Consider the following 19,184-nt stretch of genomic DNA (forward strand, 5'->3'; position numbering starts at 1 on the left):
GAAAACATATTAAGAACAAAAATACCAAAAAGATTTACTGACAACCCACCCATTACAAATAAATGATACACAGTGAAAGAGAGCTATGGCGAAGCGCAGCATTTTTCTATATACGCCACGGTTTTTATGTGTGAGTGAAGATGCAGCTGGAAAGCAACAGTTCTTTCAACATCAGGATTTTATAGAAAATATGCCACTGGGATAGCTGACAAGCATTTTTGTTGCTCTGAAAGCTTTCTTTCCTCCATTAAGAACACAGAATAAGCAATAGCCTTCCATTTTCTTCTGGAATTGCCGCCAGCCCACTCGGCTCTTCAGGGAACGTATCACATTCCTAGACCCCTCCAAGCACTACCATAAATCTGCTCACATTAAAGACCGAATGCCCCCTACCCGACAGGGCTGCTCTGGCATCTGAAATGATGCTTCTTGCCTTCTTTGAAGGAGTGACATGATCAGTATCCTCCTCTACACAACAGCAATGTGCCTTGGACACGAACAGGCAGGGAGCGCTAGGCGAAGCTCTGCCTCTCGGGATCCCCCGGCAGGAGAAACGCCGCCGCCTCCCCCACCGACTCTCGAGAGCCTTCTTTCCGGCTGCGTGGTAGGCTCCAATGTATTTCTTCCCCTCTCTATCCTCTGTTTTGGTCTCGAATCCTGGAAACAGAGATCTAACTGTTTGATGGATGACGGTTCTTTTCTCTCTGGTGTCCTCAACAACCTCGATGGCAGCACTGGTTTCCTTATTTTTAAAAAGTTGGAGCTCTTGTAAACGCTGCTCTTCTTCAGCTGTCAGAACTGTAAATACATCTTCTGAAGGATCCTACTCATCCACAGGGACGGACAAGTTATCCAAATGGATGATTTGTCCATCTTTTCCTATTTCATGAACCACGATGTCAGAGTACCTGTAAGATTCCTGAGAGTCCTTGATGGGCGCTTACAGACTTGGGGATGCCCACGTCCAGTTCGGTGAGGCCGGGCTCCGTCACGTCTGCCGAGCTCTCGGTGTCCTCCCTTCCTCCCCCTCCTCTGAAAGGCCGTCCGCCCCCTCTCCTTCCCCTTCTTCCTGCAGAGCCCCAGAGCTCTCCATGCCCTCTCCTGCGGGCACAGCCTCAGGTGGCCCAGCACGCCGTCACTGCGGGAAGGAGAGTCATTCTTTGGTCACACAGCACTCTGGGACGTTGTCTTTTTGCTTCCTCATCATCTTCGACAGCAAGGGACCCACGCTTCAGTGACACACCAATCATTTCAGTCATCTCCATTTTTAAGGTTACAAGAAAATATTTGAGAACCAGGGGCCTGGGAGCGTGGGCGCCGCTCGCGCAGGAAGGCAAGAGAGAGGGCGTGTGGCTCCCGGTGCAGGAGAGCGGCGGCGGTGGCGAGGGCCCCTCGGAAAAGCAGGCTAAGAGGTGAGCTGCGCATAGGCAGCGCAGTCGGCTCTGCTTGGCTGGGACGCTCGCGCGGACTAGCTGACCACCTCGCTCGCACACCTGCCGCGCAGTGCAGGGACGAGAGGATGCCGGGAGGGCCCACCCCCGGGGCGGAGCCCGGGCATCCGAGGACCCGCCCCGCCGAGACCCCACCCACTTCCCGCAGCTCAGTGCCGGGGACGGCCCTCCTCCGGACATTTTTGTTTTAATGTCATTAGAACTTGGAAAGGCTCTGATGACTATGCAAAAATTCTGGCCAGATGAGGTTTTTCTTTTCCCTGTTTTTTCCTTGAAATTGGTCAATGTTTTGCTTCAGTTGTTTATTTGTTTTGTGACTGCTAATGATTCCGAGTAGCATATATTAACACATAAAGATCTTTAAAAGAGTCTCCAATCCTTTCACTCTTTCCTTAAATGAAATTGTCACCTTGAAAAAATTCCCTCCACTCTCTTTCCTAAAATTGTCACTGTGAGACAGGGACCATGGGCTTAGACAGAAGAGGGTGAGGGCCTCCGGAAAAAGCAAGGCAGGATATTTACAGTCAGAGCAATGTAACTACATGCAAGAAAACCCCCTAACAAAACTCTGTGTTAATCATTAAGCTCTAGAGTCATTCTTCAGTGAGATCGGTTGATATGCCCGAGATAAAGAAAAGTAGCCCATGTTTTTATTATGCTAATCGTTTGTAATCATGTATAAGATTCACTTTAGCATGCTAAAATGGACTTAATATCTCATCAAAGACAAACATCCTAAGGCCACTTTTAACAAGTCCACACCCTAAGCTCTTTATAAATTCACAAAAATCCTCAACTGCCTATAAATTCCCTAGACAACACACCACCTCCGACTATCTTGTCTCCTCCTGGCATGAGCCAGGAGCTCTGTCCTCTCACTGTCTGTCTCGATAAAAGTTACTCTCTTGCTCTCCTACTTTGAGTGTTTACTAAATTCTTTGACTCCACAAACAAGAACCCTGGCGTCAACTGAAGAACAGGTTCTTGGTAAAATGGATTTCTCTCTCTCAGGAAAATACGATGCTCAACATCTCATACATAAACTCTTCCCTGTAGACCTATGTCTGCAAACTGAATGTTGTACACATCATAGAAAAATATACCTAGTGATTTTTATATTTTAAGCTTAGGTTTTGGGATTTTACTCAATCACTTAAACTCTAAACCTGTGAATGTCCAATATGGCAGCCACCTGCCACAGGTAGCAGCCTACATTTAAATTAATTAAAATGAAATTCAAATCTCACTTTCTTTAACACGTTAGGCATATTATCACCCTGAAGGACGGCTATTGGATGGTACTGTTCCATATCATTCAGCTCCATCATTTGTTTAATTCAAAACTTTCTTGTTCTGTGCCATCAGTTTACAGAGCCCTCTGAGCAGTCTCTCTAGTGAACACATGGCTTCAGAAGCTCCCTAGAGAAAACTTAACTATTGATCTCTCAGTGCCTCTCTGAGAATATCACTTGAAAGTACTTTTTTTAAAAATTTCTATCCCTTCCTTGCTAGATAGCCAGTTAAAATTACCCAATATTTCCCCAAACATATATTGTTTAAAACCTACCCCTCTCCCTGTAATATCTTATAGGTGAGAGAGATCATGTGAAAGAATTAACAATGGAAAGAAATTTTGCCAAAAACTACCTTTCTTAAGGTATCTTTGAAATCTTATAGGTGAGATCTTACAGGTAATATCTTATAGGTGAGAGAGATCACGTGAAAGAATTAACAATGGAAAGATATTTTGCCAAAAACTACCTTTCTTAAGGCATCTTTGTTGTCTTTATTCCTCAAGCTATAGATCATGGGATTCAGAGTCAGAGGCATCACAGTATAGAAGACGGAAAATAGAATATTCACCAGTGATGAGATATCTGACTTGGACACCAAATAGGGAGTAGTGCCAGTTGAGAAAAATAAGATTATGACAAAGAGGTGAGGAAGGCAGGTGGAGAAGGACTTTGATCTGCCCTTTGCTGAAGGGATTCTCAGTACAGTATGAAATATGTAAGTGTAGGATACTATGATGGAAGTAAAGCACCCCAAAGCCAAGAAAAAAATTATGGCAGTTATGACATTCTTTGCAATATGTGTCCCAATGCATGAGATCTTCAGTAAGAAAGGAACATCACAGAAAAATTGTTGTATGAGGAAGCTGCAGAAGGTTAATGAGAAGGTGCTAGAAGTGTACATGCCCCCACCTATGCCCCCACTGAACCAAGAAACTGTTGCTAGGTACACACAGACCTTCCTGTTCATGATGGCTTCATAGTGTAAGGGACGGCAAATGGCCACATAGAGGTCATAGGCCATCACTGTGAGTAAGACCAGCTCTGAAAATGGCAGGTAGAGGACCAAAAACAGCTGTGTGGCACAGCCTAGGAAAGAGATGGTCCTGGTGTGTGTTAATGAATTGATGATAGATTTGGGTACAGTGACTGAGATGAATAAAGAATCTAAGAGCGAGAGCTGCTTCAGGAAAAATTACATAGGAGTAGAAAGCTGCTGGTCCAAAGAGGTGAGGGTGATGATGAGGATATTACCCAGGAGAGCGGTCATGTAGATCAATAAGAATAGGATAGCATGTAAGGTTTGAATCTCATGAATCTCTGAGAACCCCATGAGGATGAAGTCTGTCATACCAGTGAGGTTGGCCATTTCCAATGTGTAGGTTCCTTCAGCTGGTGAAAGAAAGGTCAGTGTTAAGAAAGAGAAACAGGGTCCTAGCAAGGTAAGCCAAAATCTCACTTATGATATCAATTATATATGATCTTAATTACACAGACGTGTGTGCTTTAACAACCAGTAATTTCACATTTATTCTTACATATCTTTCTATTGACAGATAAACATGTTTCATGTGTTTATTGAGAAAATAAAAGACACCCTTATACAGAATCTTCAATGACATATTTACATAACTCAAAATTTAAATGTGCTTTCATTAGTCCTTGCAAAGAAAGGTTATATATTACATGCAATACCTATCATATCCCCACTTATATATTTTAATCTTTCTACAATTCTGCTCTTGTGAATGTACATGTAGATGGAAAACCTTTGTATACTGTGCAAAGCATCTATTCAGAAATATCTAAATAATCAAATTGGAATGTATACTTTTACATTCTTTTTACTTGGCTTCAGCTGTTTGCCTTACATTTCCTTGTATTTAATTACAGTGAACAAGAATGATAACCAGTTTATTTACAAATATGATCAATGACAGTCTGGGTAGTATACAGATCTCAGGTAGTAAGCCACTGGTCTGCTCTGTGAGTTTTGCAGAATTAGGACAGTAAATTCACTAAGATCAAAGTCCTAAGAAAACAAAGAGCCCAGAGGATCAGTCCTTTGAATTGGAGTCTCATCACCAAATTTATTTCACCTATTTAGGCTTACTTTAAGGGTTTTGCATTTCTAATTAAGGCTCATTTCTTTTTTGCATAATATATAACTCACTTAATGACATGAAAATAGGTATCATGATGACTAATATTTTCTTTCCTGTCTTTTTTGCTCAATAGTTACTTTCTTTTTCAATAGTTACTTTAAAAAATTTATTTACATACATGTTTTTGAGGGTAAGATGCTGGGACTATTAGAATTCAATATATGTTGAGAATATGACATATGCACTGAGAATGAACTAAACGCTGTGAATGAACAATGTCATAAAATATGCAACAAGATTATAAAAACAATCTTGGGACACATTAAAATAATGTCAGTGTTATCATCTGAACTCTAGTTATGGATCAATTCTCGATATAATGATTATAAGGTAGAGCAACAGAATAAGTCAAAATGAAGCCATCATTTATATTCAGCCTGAAATATCAAAGAGGTAACAAGGATGAATAAGAGAAAAAAACTGAGTTTTTTCTAAAGCAAACTTAGTTCAATTTCTATAAAATAACTGAGATATTTCAATATGGGATATATCTACTCTTCCTAGAATATTTAATTTATTTCATGAACATTCAAATTAATATTTAGCAAAACATAGTAAGTCAACTCTTATAGATAGAAAAATGGGAAATGGGAATAATTTGAGAGTATAATAGCATTACGTTTCTGTTATTGCTGCAATAAATCATGCTTTAATCAAGTTCTGTCATTAACATATTCTGTAACCTTAAAACATTTCCCTTTCCATGAGTTGCCATGTTCACAATTACCTCTAGAATTTCTGAAAGCCTGATAGTACAGTTTATCTCTCCCAATAAGTGACTGTTACTTACTACATCAAGTCTAAATTTCTTCATTTTACTTTTTAGTATGGGGTGTTCTACACCTTACACATCCTTATTCATTTCTCATAAATTCCATCATGAAAACTTTTTTGAAGTATGACACATTTCAAATTTTTAGAATATCTTACTTTCCATTATGCCTTTGCTATATCATTCTCCCTTTCATATAAGACAGACAGACATAAGGTACACTGAGGGTTTTTTTCCCCAAACTAAACAATCTTACACTTTTTTATTGTCAATACTAAAATTAGCATTTATTAGTAGTGTGTCAAAATAGTAATTTTCTATAAAATGTATCATCACCATGTTTTCCTTTAAATAAGTGGTCTTACACAATGTCTATGGTATTTTATGCCTGAATTTGTTTCAAGCCTGTTAATTGAGGAATATGAGTATTACCTCAAATATCAATATAGTAAATTTAATTAACACTTAATGTTGTAATAAATTCTCAGAGAACTTAGAGTGAATAACTTGCAACTTGGCAGGCTTGTGATTTGTTCTGGCTATTTTCTTCAAGACTGTACTTTTACTTGAGAAAAGGATAAACTCATTTGATAAACTTGCCCATCAATTTTGGTTAAGCTACTACATGAATGATGAAATCCACTGTTGGCTGAAAAGAAATTCAATTCGAAAGACATATACTTTCCTCTTTTCTTCTGGGTAATATGTCCAAAGTAATGTATTAGATCACCTCTTTGTTCCTCCAGCAGCCTTTAAAGGTTTGCCAGCTCCCTCGCTTACCAGAGTAGGCACGGGCCTCACCCTGGAAAGCAGATTATGTCACATGAAAACAAGTGCTCCAGAGACTTACTCCCAAGAAATTCAACAAATCAGCAATTATGATTAATTGTCTGGTTTGGACCATTTATGAATCGTGATCGCAAAGGATCACTTTTTCTTGTGAATAGCTTTATTGATATTTTCCAAATTACAAAACATATTCATAAACTGAATTTCAAACAGTTACTAGGATGCTTCTATTTTATTAGCATTTTGATAAGCATGCTTCGTTCCATTCTTCCCTCCTGCTATCCCTCCCACAATTATTTATTTAATTACTGCTATGTTATGCAGGGAAAAGTCTGAGGAATGGTATTCTAAGCAGAGAGGAAAGCAAGCTCAAAATCTTGGATTTTTGGTGATTTCTGGGCACTGCAATTAGGGTCCTGTACCTAAAATACTGTGAGTGATAGGACAAAGGAAAAGTGCAAGGTGATTATTCATTGGTAGCCAAAAGCCAAATAATCATGTCAAAGTGTTCACTCTCTGTGATTTATTTCCAGACTTGGAGGTTTTGTTAAATATTAGTAGGAATTTTCCATCTTATTGAAAGAAGTTTTGGGAAAACCCCTGTAAATACTGGACTGGTGTGAGGGATCAAAGAGATAGATTATTGTATTTAGCATCCTTCCACCACTCAAAAGTTTACCATTCTTCTTAAGGTAGTCAGCTTTTTAAAGAAATTGGAATACATTATGCTATTTTTAATTCTCTATTTTCTGTTCATTTTAAGGAATGGCAAACTATGAGAAAAATATTCACTTTTGGGAATTGAGGTTCTATAATTAAAATAGGGAAATATCTGTTATATACTAATTCTGTATTATAAATTGATATTGAATACTACATAGTACAGCCTTATATGTATTAGTGTCATCAAATGTAATTTATTCCCATCAAGTATATTTATGCATATTAATTGTATTTCTATTATTAATTTTTTTTATGAGAAGAAAAGCAGCAAAGGTAACTAAATTAGAAAATTCTTAAGAAGTAAAAGATTCAGATTTGTTGTGGGCAAACAGTGGGTGTTGTAAATGAACTTTATCATAAGTACTATAGCTACATGAATCCAAAAGATGTAGAGCAGTCAAGACAAAAAAAGGCAAAGTAATCCATATTGAAGGGAAGAAGAAAAACATCCTCTATTTGAGAACATAGATGATGTTGATTTGAGATCTTTCATCTTGACATAGGCATTGATAACTATGTATTTCCCACTGAAGACTGCCATCACTCTGTCCTGTAAGTTTTGAGATGCTCCGTTTTCATTATTCACCCCTAAATATCTCATAATTTCCCCTGTGTTTCTTTTTTTTACAACATGGTTTTTTAGAATGTGTTGTTAAATTTCCATGTATTTGTGTATTTTCTGGTTTCCTTCTGTTTTTAATTTCCATCTTCATTCCTTTGTGGCTGGAGAAAGTATTAATGTAATACCAGAAAATTTTCAATATATTCTGACTTGTTTTGTGTTTACCACATAGTTTTCCTAGGGAATATTCCATGTGAACTAGAGAAGAATATGAATTATATCACTGTTGCTAGACTGCACTATAAATGTTTATAAGGTCTCTGTTTTATTGTGCTATACAAGTCCTCTAATTTTTTTTATGCTTAGATGTTCTATAAATTATTGAAAATGAAGTACTGAATTTACCAAATATACTATAAAACTATTTCTCTATTCTGGCAAAAGTTGCATTATACATTTTGGGGTTCTGTGGTGTAGTGCAAATATTTATATAATTGCTACATCTTCATGAATTAATACTCTATCAAAACATAGAGATGTTTTTCACTTTTTAAACTTTTTTGTCTTATAAGCCTATTTTTTCCAAGGTTAGTTTAGTAAACCTAACTCCATTTGCATTAAATATATTTTTCTGTCCTTTCATTTTCAGTCAATTTGTATCTAAAACAAGTATCCAATGGACGACCCATAACAGGATCACATTGTTTCACTTATTCCACTAATTTTGACATTTGATTAGATAGTTTACCACTTACACTTTTAGTGATTATTGATAAAGGACTTAGGCCTGACAATTGCTATTCTTTGTGTATGTCTTTTTTACTTTTTATATCCTCCAACACTGATTCCATTTCTATTTGCCTTTGTAATGAATTGTTTATTTCACTTTGCTATATCCTTTTCTTGTATATTTTAATACATGATTACTGTTACATTGAAGTTTATTTTTCCCATTATAAATTTACAGCAATCAAATTTGTACTTAAGAGAACTTAATTTCAATAACAAAGCTGTTTATATGCTCTGTTTCTGTGTTATTGCTGTTGCAAATTACATCTTTTTATGTTGTGAGGCCATTGACATTAATTTTTAGCATTTGTTTTGGAAATCATGCAGAAAATTAAAATGCAATTACTCTCTAAGGAAGCAATAATTCTGAATTTACATTTTTCCCATATATTTAACACTATCAAATCTTTAATTTCTTCACAGGGCATTGATTTATTCTCTAGTTTCCTTTCATTTCAGTTGGAATTATTCACTTTAGCATTACTTATAAGGCAAGCCAACAAGTGACATCTCTCATGTTATATTTTTCTGTGAATAGCTTATTTTCTCCTCATGTTTAAAAAACAGTGTTACTGGATATAAAATTCTAGTTTGACAGGATTGTTTTTCCTTCAGCATTTTGAAAATATCATCCACCTTCCATCCAGTCTGTCTGCTTTCTGATGAGCAACTGACTGCAGTCCACAGAGGATCCCCAGTCTGTGAGGATCTGTGTGGTACTGGCTTCTTCTAGAATCAGCCTTTGTATTGGGGTCTCTGTTTTTGCCTTCAACCCCTTTCTTGTAATCTCAGTTTTCAATATCTTTAAGTTTTTCCCACTCAAAGTTATTTAAGCTTCATGAGTAAATTTGTGTCTTTCATCAAATATAGGGAATTTTGTGCAATATTCCTTAAAACATTGTCACATTCTCTTTTCTTCTTAGAACCTTGCACTCTGTGTACTGGCCTCCTTGATGGCAGAGTATCCTTAGGCTCTAGTCATTTTTCTTCATTTATTCTTCATTCTTGTCATGATATCCAATAATTTCAATTGTCGTATAATCAAGTTTGTTCTTTTATTTCTCTACTCATATCTGATGTTAAACTTTCCTACTAAATTTTTCACTGATTGTGTTTTTCAGCTATAGAATTTTGTTTGGTTCATTTCCATACTTTCAATAATTTCATTAGTATTTTGTTAACACATCATTTTCCTGTTTTTCTTTATTTTTGGTCTAGGGCTTCTTTTAGCAAGTTGAGCATATTTTTGCCTTTGTTATAAATCTCTCTTCAGTTGTTTTAAACACTGAGCTTCATCAGCAATGGTATTGTTATTTATTTTATTCCTTTGGGACACAATTTCCTATTTTTTTTTGTATAGTTCCTAGGTTTGTGTGTGTGTATGTCTGTGTTTAAGTGACTATTGGACATTTTCTTATTATGGTATGGTAACTCTGGAAGTCATATTCTCACACCTTCCCTCAAAAATGGCTGATTTAAAAAAAATTATTGAAGTCTCCAATAGTTCATTTGTTTAGGAACCATTCGAATCTTTTCTTAAACAATTTTCCCTGTGTGAAGTCACTGAAGTCTGCCCTGTAATATACTTTCCTTTGTATATATACTGCCCTGTAATATACTTTAGCACACATTTTAACAGACATTCTGTTGAATTCCAGGAAGAAGAGAAAAAGAGAAGAAAAGTAAAACACACAGCTGCACACTGCTGGTCTATGCACACTGGCTTTCTATTGGACACATCCTCCACTCCGGGCCAGCATTGCACTGCTCACTGGTACCAGCCTATGTTAAAAGCTTTGCATCTTCTCCAATCTCTTCTCAGCACATGTTGCCATGACCACTCATATGGATTTCTATAGTGCTCTGTATGCATGACTACCTGTGAAAGTCCAAGATTTCCAATGAATTTCCAGAGCTTTCTTGCCCAAGCCTTCAGTAGTTAATTCTGTTTTACCAGTAATATTTTCCTAGTTTTCTGTGGTCTGTCAGTGTTCATTGCAATATTTTTGAGTAACGTTTACCAGTCTTCCAGTCTGCATTCCATGTTAGGCAAAACAGGTAAGCCCCTTATGGTTCACTTTCAGATAGTTCCCACACTGGTTTGAATACATACACACACACAGATAATATGTGAGTTGGAGCTGCTCTGTTCCTTCCCGAACCAGTGATTAGGGTACCTATTGGGAATGTGGTCTATCACAGCTTTGGACTGTTGCTGATTTATAATCCACCACTGCACAATGGAGGAGGCTGGGATAAGGGAATTTTAAAATAACATACATAATCCTACTCTGTGCAAGTTGCCTTTTTTCTAGTTTCAGCATTCCTTCGGTTGCTGGGAAATGCTGAACACTTCTCTGGAGTTATGCTCACACTTGATCTGAGAGTTTCTGCTCAATTTTCAATATTTCTTAAAGGATAAAGCTCTTGGAGATGCTTAATCTTCCACTTGGCTGACATCACACTTCAGGTTTTTTGTAGTTTTAAATAATGTGATTGTAATATTTTAGTTTTTAACTTCTAATGTTTCCTCTCTTTAGAAATGAATTTTATACTTTACACCAACTGCGTAAGTTTTAGCATAATTTTGTTTCTTCAACAGTTAATATAATCAATAATAATGGCTTATTTTTAAAAGTTAAACAAGTGTTCCATTTTTAGATACTACAACACATACTTTGTCTTTGTTTAATTAATGGCTGGTTTGATTGTTTTTACAGTGTTACTGAACATAGTGTCATATAATTTTAATTTTTGTTTTACTGCTGTACTTTTATGTTACCCCTGTGAAGGTTTTTAAAAGGGGTGCCTCATGTTTTATAACCAATAAAAAGGTACAGGTGATGAAGTTATTATTAAATATACTTATTAAGATATTCTGAACTGATCATCAATTAAAAATAAATTAATGTTAAACTACTTATGCTACGAAACAATCTGAAAAAATAAAAAATAGAAAATATATTGTTTAAATATTGTGAGACTGAAATCTTAGTCATAAGTATGGTTAGAAGAAAAAAATTGAAGACTTGAAATAAGGAATCCTCTATATTTACCCAGTTTACATTCATAAACATTATTTTTTTCAGTGTTTTTTTTTCAGTACATATAAGCCAAAACAAAACATTCAGTAAGTGCAAATAACAACCTGTTATTTTCTGTGGTATAATTGAATCAAATCAGAGATCATAAGAGAAATGCATGTTAAAATCTTTAAATATTTTGAAAAATTTAAAAATGAATATAGATGAAGAAATGACAGACACATAATAAATATTTTGTGCTTTTTGTCAAATGTATTATCAAAAGAGAAATAGAGTTTTAAATGCTGACACAGGGAAATGAAATTTATAAGATGAATCTTCTACTTTGGGAATTAGAGAAATAAGGACAGATCAAGGCAAAGTAGGGTAATATAAAGAAATAATTATAAAAACAGAAATCAATGAAATACAAAGGAATAACATAGAAAATGTCAATGAAATTTAAAATTGGTACAAAAAATATTAAAATCAAAATATGTAAGTCTCTTTCCTAGCTAATCAAGAAAAAAACCCAATTTCAGTATCAGGAATTAAGGAAGATATATCAGTCAGTAAAAAGATAAAAGTATTGCAGCCTGCTCTGACAATAATTGCAACAACATAAATGACATTTACAAATATCTTAACAGACACAAATCATGACAATTTCCTCTATAAGAAATACAAAACCTGATCGGTCATATTTTGGAAATATACTGAATAATAAAATATCCTTCCAAACCATTTTATTGAGCAGACAGTGATGTGAACTTATCAAAAGTAAATAATATAGAACCCTTCATTAATACCTTTTGTGAAGAAATAAATACCCTCATGGACACATAAGCATATCAAATATTCCAAAGTATTCAAACATAATACAACATGACCAGATGAAATATATTCAAGAAATGTGAAGCTGGTTTAACATTTGAAAACAGGCAATGCTACTTTCCATACAAAAATAAGTGTTAAAAATGATAAGAATATCTCAATAGAAAGAAGCATTATAGGATATGAAAATTTCAGCAGTTTTGTGTTTCAATAACAGTCACAGCAAAAACACTCTCAACAAACTATAACAGAAAGGGGTTTTGTTAATCCTTTAAAGAGCTTCTATTAAAAAATAAACCTGTACCTAACATCTTAGTTAATAGTGGAAAACTGAAATCCTTCTTTCAAGAATAGGCACAAGGTACGTCCAAACTCAGTATTTCCACTAGAGATCCTCATAATAAGACAAGATGAATGATGAAAGCACAGTTAAAAGTCAGCTTATTGAGTTGAGAGAATGAAGAAAACTTTATTTGTAAATAAAATTATTGTATATATACAAAATCACAGAGACTATGTTTTAAAAATTTACTAGAAGCAGCAAATTAATTTATATAATTCACAGATTACAAGGTCATTATACAAAATCAAATGTATTTTTACAAACAACAAAAAGTAGTAACATATTTGGAAAACACTTTTAATAACAATAAAATATTAAATGTAAAGGATAATTTTTAAAAAGCATGAGGAATACCTTACAAATATTGCTAAAAGAAATTAAAGAAGGTCAAATAAATGGTAAAATATGCCATGTTCACATTCAGAAGACTCAAAACTCCAGAAGATGTTTGTGTGTGCGTGTGTTTTTAAATTGATAAACTTCTTGTGAAATATTTATGGAAATCTATTGGTTTAAATAGGGCAGAACAATTTTTAAAAGTAAATCAAACTTGGAGAAAAATGGTGGAATTGAGGTCACTTCAATCGCCTGTTATACCTGTACACCAAGGAAGAAACTACATTGACTATAACCCTGAAAATGACCTGCAGACTGCATAATAAATCATCTATAACTGGCAAGGAAGGGAAGACCACACTGAGAAGGTTAAGGGGGCATAGCTATTATCATTTGCGACCCAAGCCATCCCCTTATAAAAGTCTACAATCAGGAGGGAGAGAAATGGAATAGGGAGGGGATCATCAATCAGTAATGGCTCTGGAGATAAGCTCCGGGAAGAAGGGTACACATTGAATTGGGGCTTGATGATCAGCAAGACCAGATGTCAGGGAGAGCTGGAGCTCTGGGAGGGAGAGCAAGGCTCCTCTCACTTGTGGAGGACCAGTTTGATCTGTCAGTCCTGCTGGGACTCAAAACAGAGGTGGCAGCATGAAAGATGTGCTAGATGTTGGAAGTGTGCTACAGTGGCAGGATCTGAGAGAGCAATCTCTAGAGAGAGGAACACATTCCCAGCTGCCCTCACACCAACTGGACAGATGTTTTCAGAAACCAGTTCTGATATTCTACACATGCCCCTCTGGTTCATCTCCAGCTTTCCCCTGGAGACCTGCCCCACCTACAACTCTAGGCACAGTAGAGGTCTGTCATTAATAACAGGCATTCCCACTGGTATTCCCAAAAGAAATTGCTCACTTCAGACAAAGGACAAGAAAAGGCTAGTTGTGGATCCACCATTACTGGCAGAGAAGTTGAAAGGCAAGCCCCATTCACAGACCACCAATGGCAGACTCTCCTGGCCACCAATCAGCCACAGCATAAAACTGGTCTCTGTTTAGCAGAACATTTGAGCTTCTGGGCACCACAGGCCACCTACTGGACACAGCCACCATGTCCAACACCAGGCAGCTTTGCTGATCTATCTGACCCAAAGGAAGAAACAGAACCTAGACAAAATTAGGGCACAGTGGAATATGTCTCAAACAACAGACAAGATAGACACATGTACGTGGAACAAAGATAAACAATCTTCTAGATAAAGAATTAAAAGTAGCAGCCATAGGGATATGCACCTGAATGGGGACAAGAAATGAGGATCTCAATGAAAATTTCAATGAGATAGAAAATATGAAAAAGACCCATTCAGAGCTGAAAAATACAATAACTGAAATGAAAAATACACTAGAGGGAATGAATAGTAGACAACAGCAGCTGAGGTAGAAATTGGCAAGTGCAGAGTAACCAAGCTGAAGAACAATGGAAATAATAATATTTAAAAATGAGAAGATGCTAAGAAAGCTCTGCAACAATTTCAAATGAAACTATATTTTCCCCAAGAGGCTATTAAATATCCTTCTCCCAGAAGGAGAAGAGAGAGACAAAGGGATAGAAAATCTATTGGAATAAATAATAGCTGAGAACTTCCACAGTCTGGGGAATAAAATAGACATCCTGGTCCTAGAATGCAGAAAGCCCTTAATACAATGACCATCAGGAAGACAATACAAAGAAGAATAGTAACTAAAATGGCAAAGATTGAAGATAAAGAGAGAATCTTAAAAGCATCAGGAGAAAGGAAGACAGTTACAAGCGGAACTTCATAAAGCTATCAGATTTATTAGCAGAAAGTTTACAAACCAGAAGGGTGTGGTATGAACTATTCAAACTACTGAAACGAAAAAATCTACAACCAAGTATGCTCTACCCAGCAAGGCTGTCATTTAGAATTGAAGGAAAGATTAAAAGTTTCCCAGATAAACAGAGGTTAAAAGAATTCATGACTATTAAAACTGCCTTATGGGATATGTTAAAGGAACTTTAGATGGAAATATTTTGTCAAAATATTTTTCATCAATGAAAATAAACTTACAGTAAAGGTAGTATACTAATTACTTACAAAACAAGTATGAAGTTCAAAACACAAAAGTAGGAAAAGCAACTATAATGAAATAAAAAAGATGCAGGATATAACATATACATAAACTGTGGAGGAGGAATAGGAATAAAAAAGTACTATGTCTGGAGTATGTTTGAAATCAAGCAACTTATTACAGACTGTTATATATTTAATAAACTGTCTGAATCATATGGTAACCACAAACCTAAAGCCTATAATAGATAAACAAAATAATGAAAAGAAAGGAATCCAAGAAAAACACTAAATAAAATCATCAAATCACAAGGGAAGCGTGTAACAGAGGAAGGATGCAAATATAACACAAAGAAGAAAGGCAGAGACAGGAAATGCAAAAGCAACCAGAAAACAATTAACAAAGTGCCAATAAATACATACCTATCAGTAATTATGTTAAATGTGAATGAACTAAATGCACCAATCAAAACAAGATAAAGAAACAAGACCCATTTGCGTGCTAGTAAAAGATATTAATATCAACATAAGACATACATAGACTGAAAGTGAACGAATGAAGAAAGATATCCCATACAAATAGAAGAGAGAAAAAAAAGGAGTAGCATTAATTATATCATGAAAAATAGACTTCAAAACAACGAAGTGAACAAGAGATGAAAAGACATAAAATTATAAACAGATCAATCCAAGAGGAAGATATGACAAATATAAGTATCTCTGCACCCCAATATAGGATCAGCTAAATATCCAAGCAAATATTAACAGACCTATAGTGAGAAATAAACAACAACACAAAAATTGTAGGGGATTGTAACACCCCATTTATATCAATGGAAAGAACTTTCAGAAAGAAAATAAATGAACAGCGGCACTGAATGCCACATTACTATAAATGGATTTAACAAACATATAAAGAATATTCCATCCCAAAACAGCAGAGTTCACACTTGTTTCAAGTTCACATGAAACATCCTCAAAAACAGATCACATATTAGGACACAAAAAAGCACAATAAACTCAAGATTAAAACTGTATTAAGCATCTTTTCATTACAATGCTATGAAAGATTAAACTAATTTCATGAAGAAAACCAAAACTAATTACATGAAAAAAAAATATATATATATATATGGAGACTAAATAACATGCTTCAAAATAATCAATGAACAAATCAAAGAGAAAATAAAACAATACCTGGGGACAAATGAAAACAGAAAAAATATAGTTTAGTATGGGAAATGCAGCAAAAATAATTCTAAAATGGAAGAACAGCAATACAGACCTAACTCAAAAAACCAGAATAATCCCCCAAAAATAATCTATCCTCAAGACTAAAGGAACTGAAAAAAAAAGAAAACAAACAACAAAGTTAGTAGAGGGAGGGACATAAAGAATATCGTGCCATAAATAAAATGGAAAATAAGGAAACAATAGAAAAATAATCAGTGAAACTAAGCGCTGGTTCTTTGAAAAGATAGGCAAAGTAGACGAACCCCCAGCCAGACTTTTCAAAAACAACATATTTCTTTATTATTCCTACTATTGAGAAAAATATTAAGTGTCTGTGTTTTCTAATAAAGGTCCCAGTTCTGCCTATATTTATAATTATATTAACATCCATAATTAAGAACAATACCTGGCTAATATGTGTTCAGTAAATGTTTATTGAGTGAATTATTTTGAGGTACAGAGAGATACTATTGTAAGAGCCCTTGTAAAAACATGGCCTAACACTGTTCCATTTAACAGACTCAATTTTTGGCCTACGACAACTGCTGAGTTGTAAATTTTGAAAACATTAACTGAAATACTGTATGGGATTAAACCAGCCCATTTTCTGATTGGGAATACCTTGTGGGCAATAAATAATCTTGTGCTATCATTTTATCACTGTGTGTTGTATGAAAAGATTCTTAAAACAAAATTATGCATTGTAAAATATCTATTTTAGTATAATTCAATGCAAATATGTAAATTTCAGAGAGACATCTGTATCAGGTGGTATCAATTACATAATGTAATTTTCAATACTTACTATTTTCAAATGTGGTCTGAAAATCCATTCTAAATTGCTTCATAGAGTTAGTTGCTCAAGTCTTCTGTATGTTTCTGACCAAGAAGAACCTTTTTTGTGCTACAATTTTGCTGAAAGCTTTCTTCACATCTTTGATCTGTCAGGGTGTATGTGAGAGGATTTACCAACGGGGTGACCACACAGTAGAACACAGAGACCACTTTACCAATGGTGAAGTTGTACTTGGCTGGAGGCAGGCATTGACAAAGATGATTTTGCCATAGTAGATGGTGACGACAGTGAGGTGGGAGGCGCAGGTGGAGAAAGCTTTCTTCAAGCCTCCAAGGAAGACAGTCTGATTATTGTTACCACCATGTGTTCATAGGATGACATGGTGAGAAGAAAAGAACTGAGAATCACAACAGAGCTACATGTGTAGCTCAAGGCCTCCACCAAGAATGTGTCTGAGCAAGAGAGTTTATAGATGGGGTCTGAGTCACAAAAGAAATGGTTGATCTTCTGGGGGCCACAGAAGTTCAGATGAGAGATAAGTATGGTAGATAGAAGAGGTGCAATGAAGCCCCCAATCCAAGACCCAGCAGAGAACTGCAGGCACACTGGAATACTCATGAGCAGTGAGTATCTTAAAGGATTGCAGATGGCCAGGTACTGGTCTTAGGCCATCACTGCCAGTAGGATGCACTCGGTAGTTCCCATGGAGAAAAAGAAGTAGTACTGGGCTATACAGCCAGACGGAGAGATGGTGACACCCCATGACAGGCAGGTGGCCAGCAGTTTTGGTACAGTGACTGTTGTGTACCAGATCTCCAGGAAGGACAGATTTCCTAAGAAAATGGACATGGGCATCTGGAGTGTGGGCTCTATCACAACAGTGAATATGATGAGGGTGTTTGCCATGAGGGACAGCAGATACACAGTGAGAAACATCACAAACAATGTGAGTCTCCGGTAGAGAATACCAGGAAACCCAAGAAAAATGAACTTGGTCACTGTGGTCTGGTCTGTCACCTCCATAGCTCATCCTCTCTGATCTGGAACCAACAAAGCTCAGATGATGGATGAGCAAGAATGGGATATTTTAATATTCATTTACTTCATGATGATAAAAGACGACCAAACATATTAAAATTAATGGTTTCCAAAAACATAATTGGTGTCTTTATAAACATTTTAAATGGAATAGGTCATTTAATTTAAAAAATTAAGTTTGAAGGTTAATAGTAAACACCTGACCAATGTGAATATTTTACCAATGAAGATACGAAGTAAAGACATTATTTTCCCTCAGTTACATCACTCTATATGGTGGGGGCACATTGTACTCAGGTGGGGCATTTAAAAATACTACAGTGCAAATTAATTCATAAAATTTGTGGCTGTTGCAAGAACATGACATTGTTCCATCAGTAAGTATGTCCCATTCCAGACATTTAAGATGATGAAGAAATCAGCACCATGCATATCAAAGGCCAGTGACCACAGCTGGATGTCAGATGGAGCTCCTGGGCCACACCTATTGCCTTAGGAACCCAAGGCATTGCTGCTGTATGGACATTACGGCCCCTATCCCACATCATCTCTCAGGGCTGGGTGCAAGATAGGAACTGGAGGAAATGCCATCACCAGTAAACAAAACAGAAGGTAAGATTCAACATCTACATAAAAATGATTTTTTCATAAATATTCTTCTAAATTCTATTCTTGGCTTCTTTTGTTTCAGAATCAGTTCAACTACCAATTTTTCTACACTTGTTGTGAACAGTCAAGCAAATAACTTTAAAGTCAAAATTCTATTATATCTTCAATGGACATACAGTTTTTTCTATAGCTTGGCTATTATGAAGGAAAATTTAATGAGATATACCCATTTATGAATTTTTAAATGTATGATACAGATTTTATAACTATACTTAAGTGTTCTTTCTAAAATAAAAAAAAATACAAAAATCCTTTTGGTAGCGATACAGTTTTCCAATGA

At 35.7% G+C, this 19,184-nt stretch overlaps 1 pseudogene; it reads right to left on the reverse strand.

Annotated features, from left to right (window-relative positions):
* Positions 1–17,261: 17,261 nt before the first annotated feature.
* On the reverse strand, positions 17,262–18,220 carry LOC118928695 (olfactory receptor 11L1-like; annotated as a pseudogene).
* Positions 18,221–19,184: the final 964 nt, after the last annotated feature.

This window comes from Manis pentadactyla, chromosome 13 (genome assembly GCF_030020395.1).
Source record: "Manis pentadactyla isolate mManPen7 chromosome 13, mManPen7.hap1, whole genome shotgun sequence".
NCBI classification, from domain to species: Eukaryota; Metazoa; Chordata; class Mammalia; order Pholidota; family Manidae; genus Manis; species Manis pentadactyla.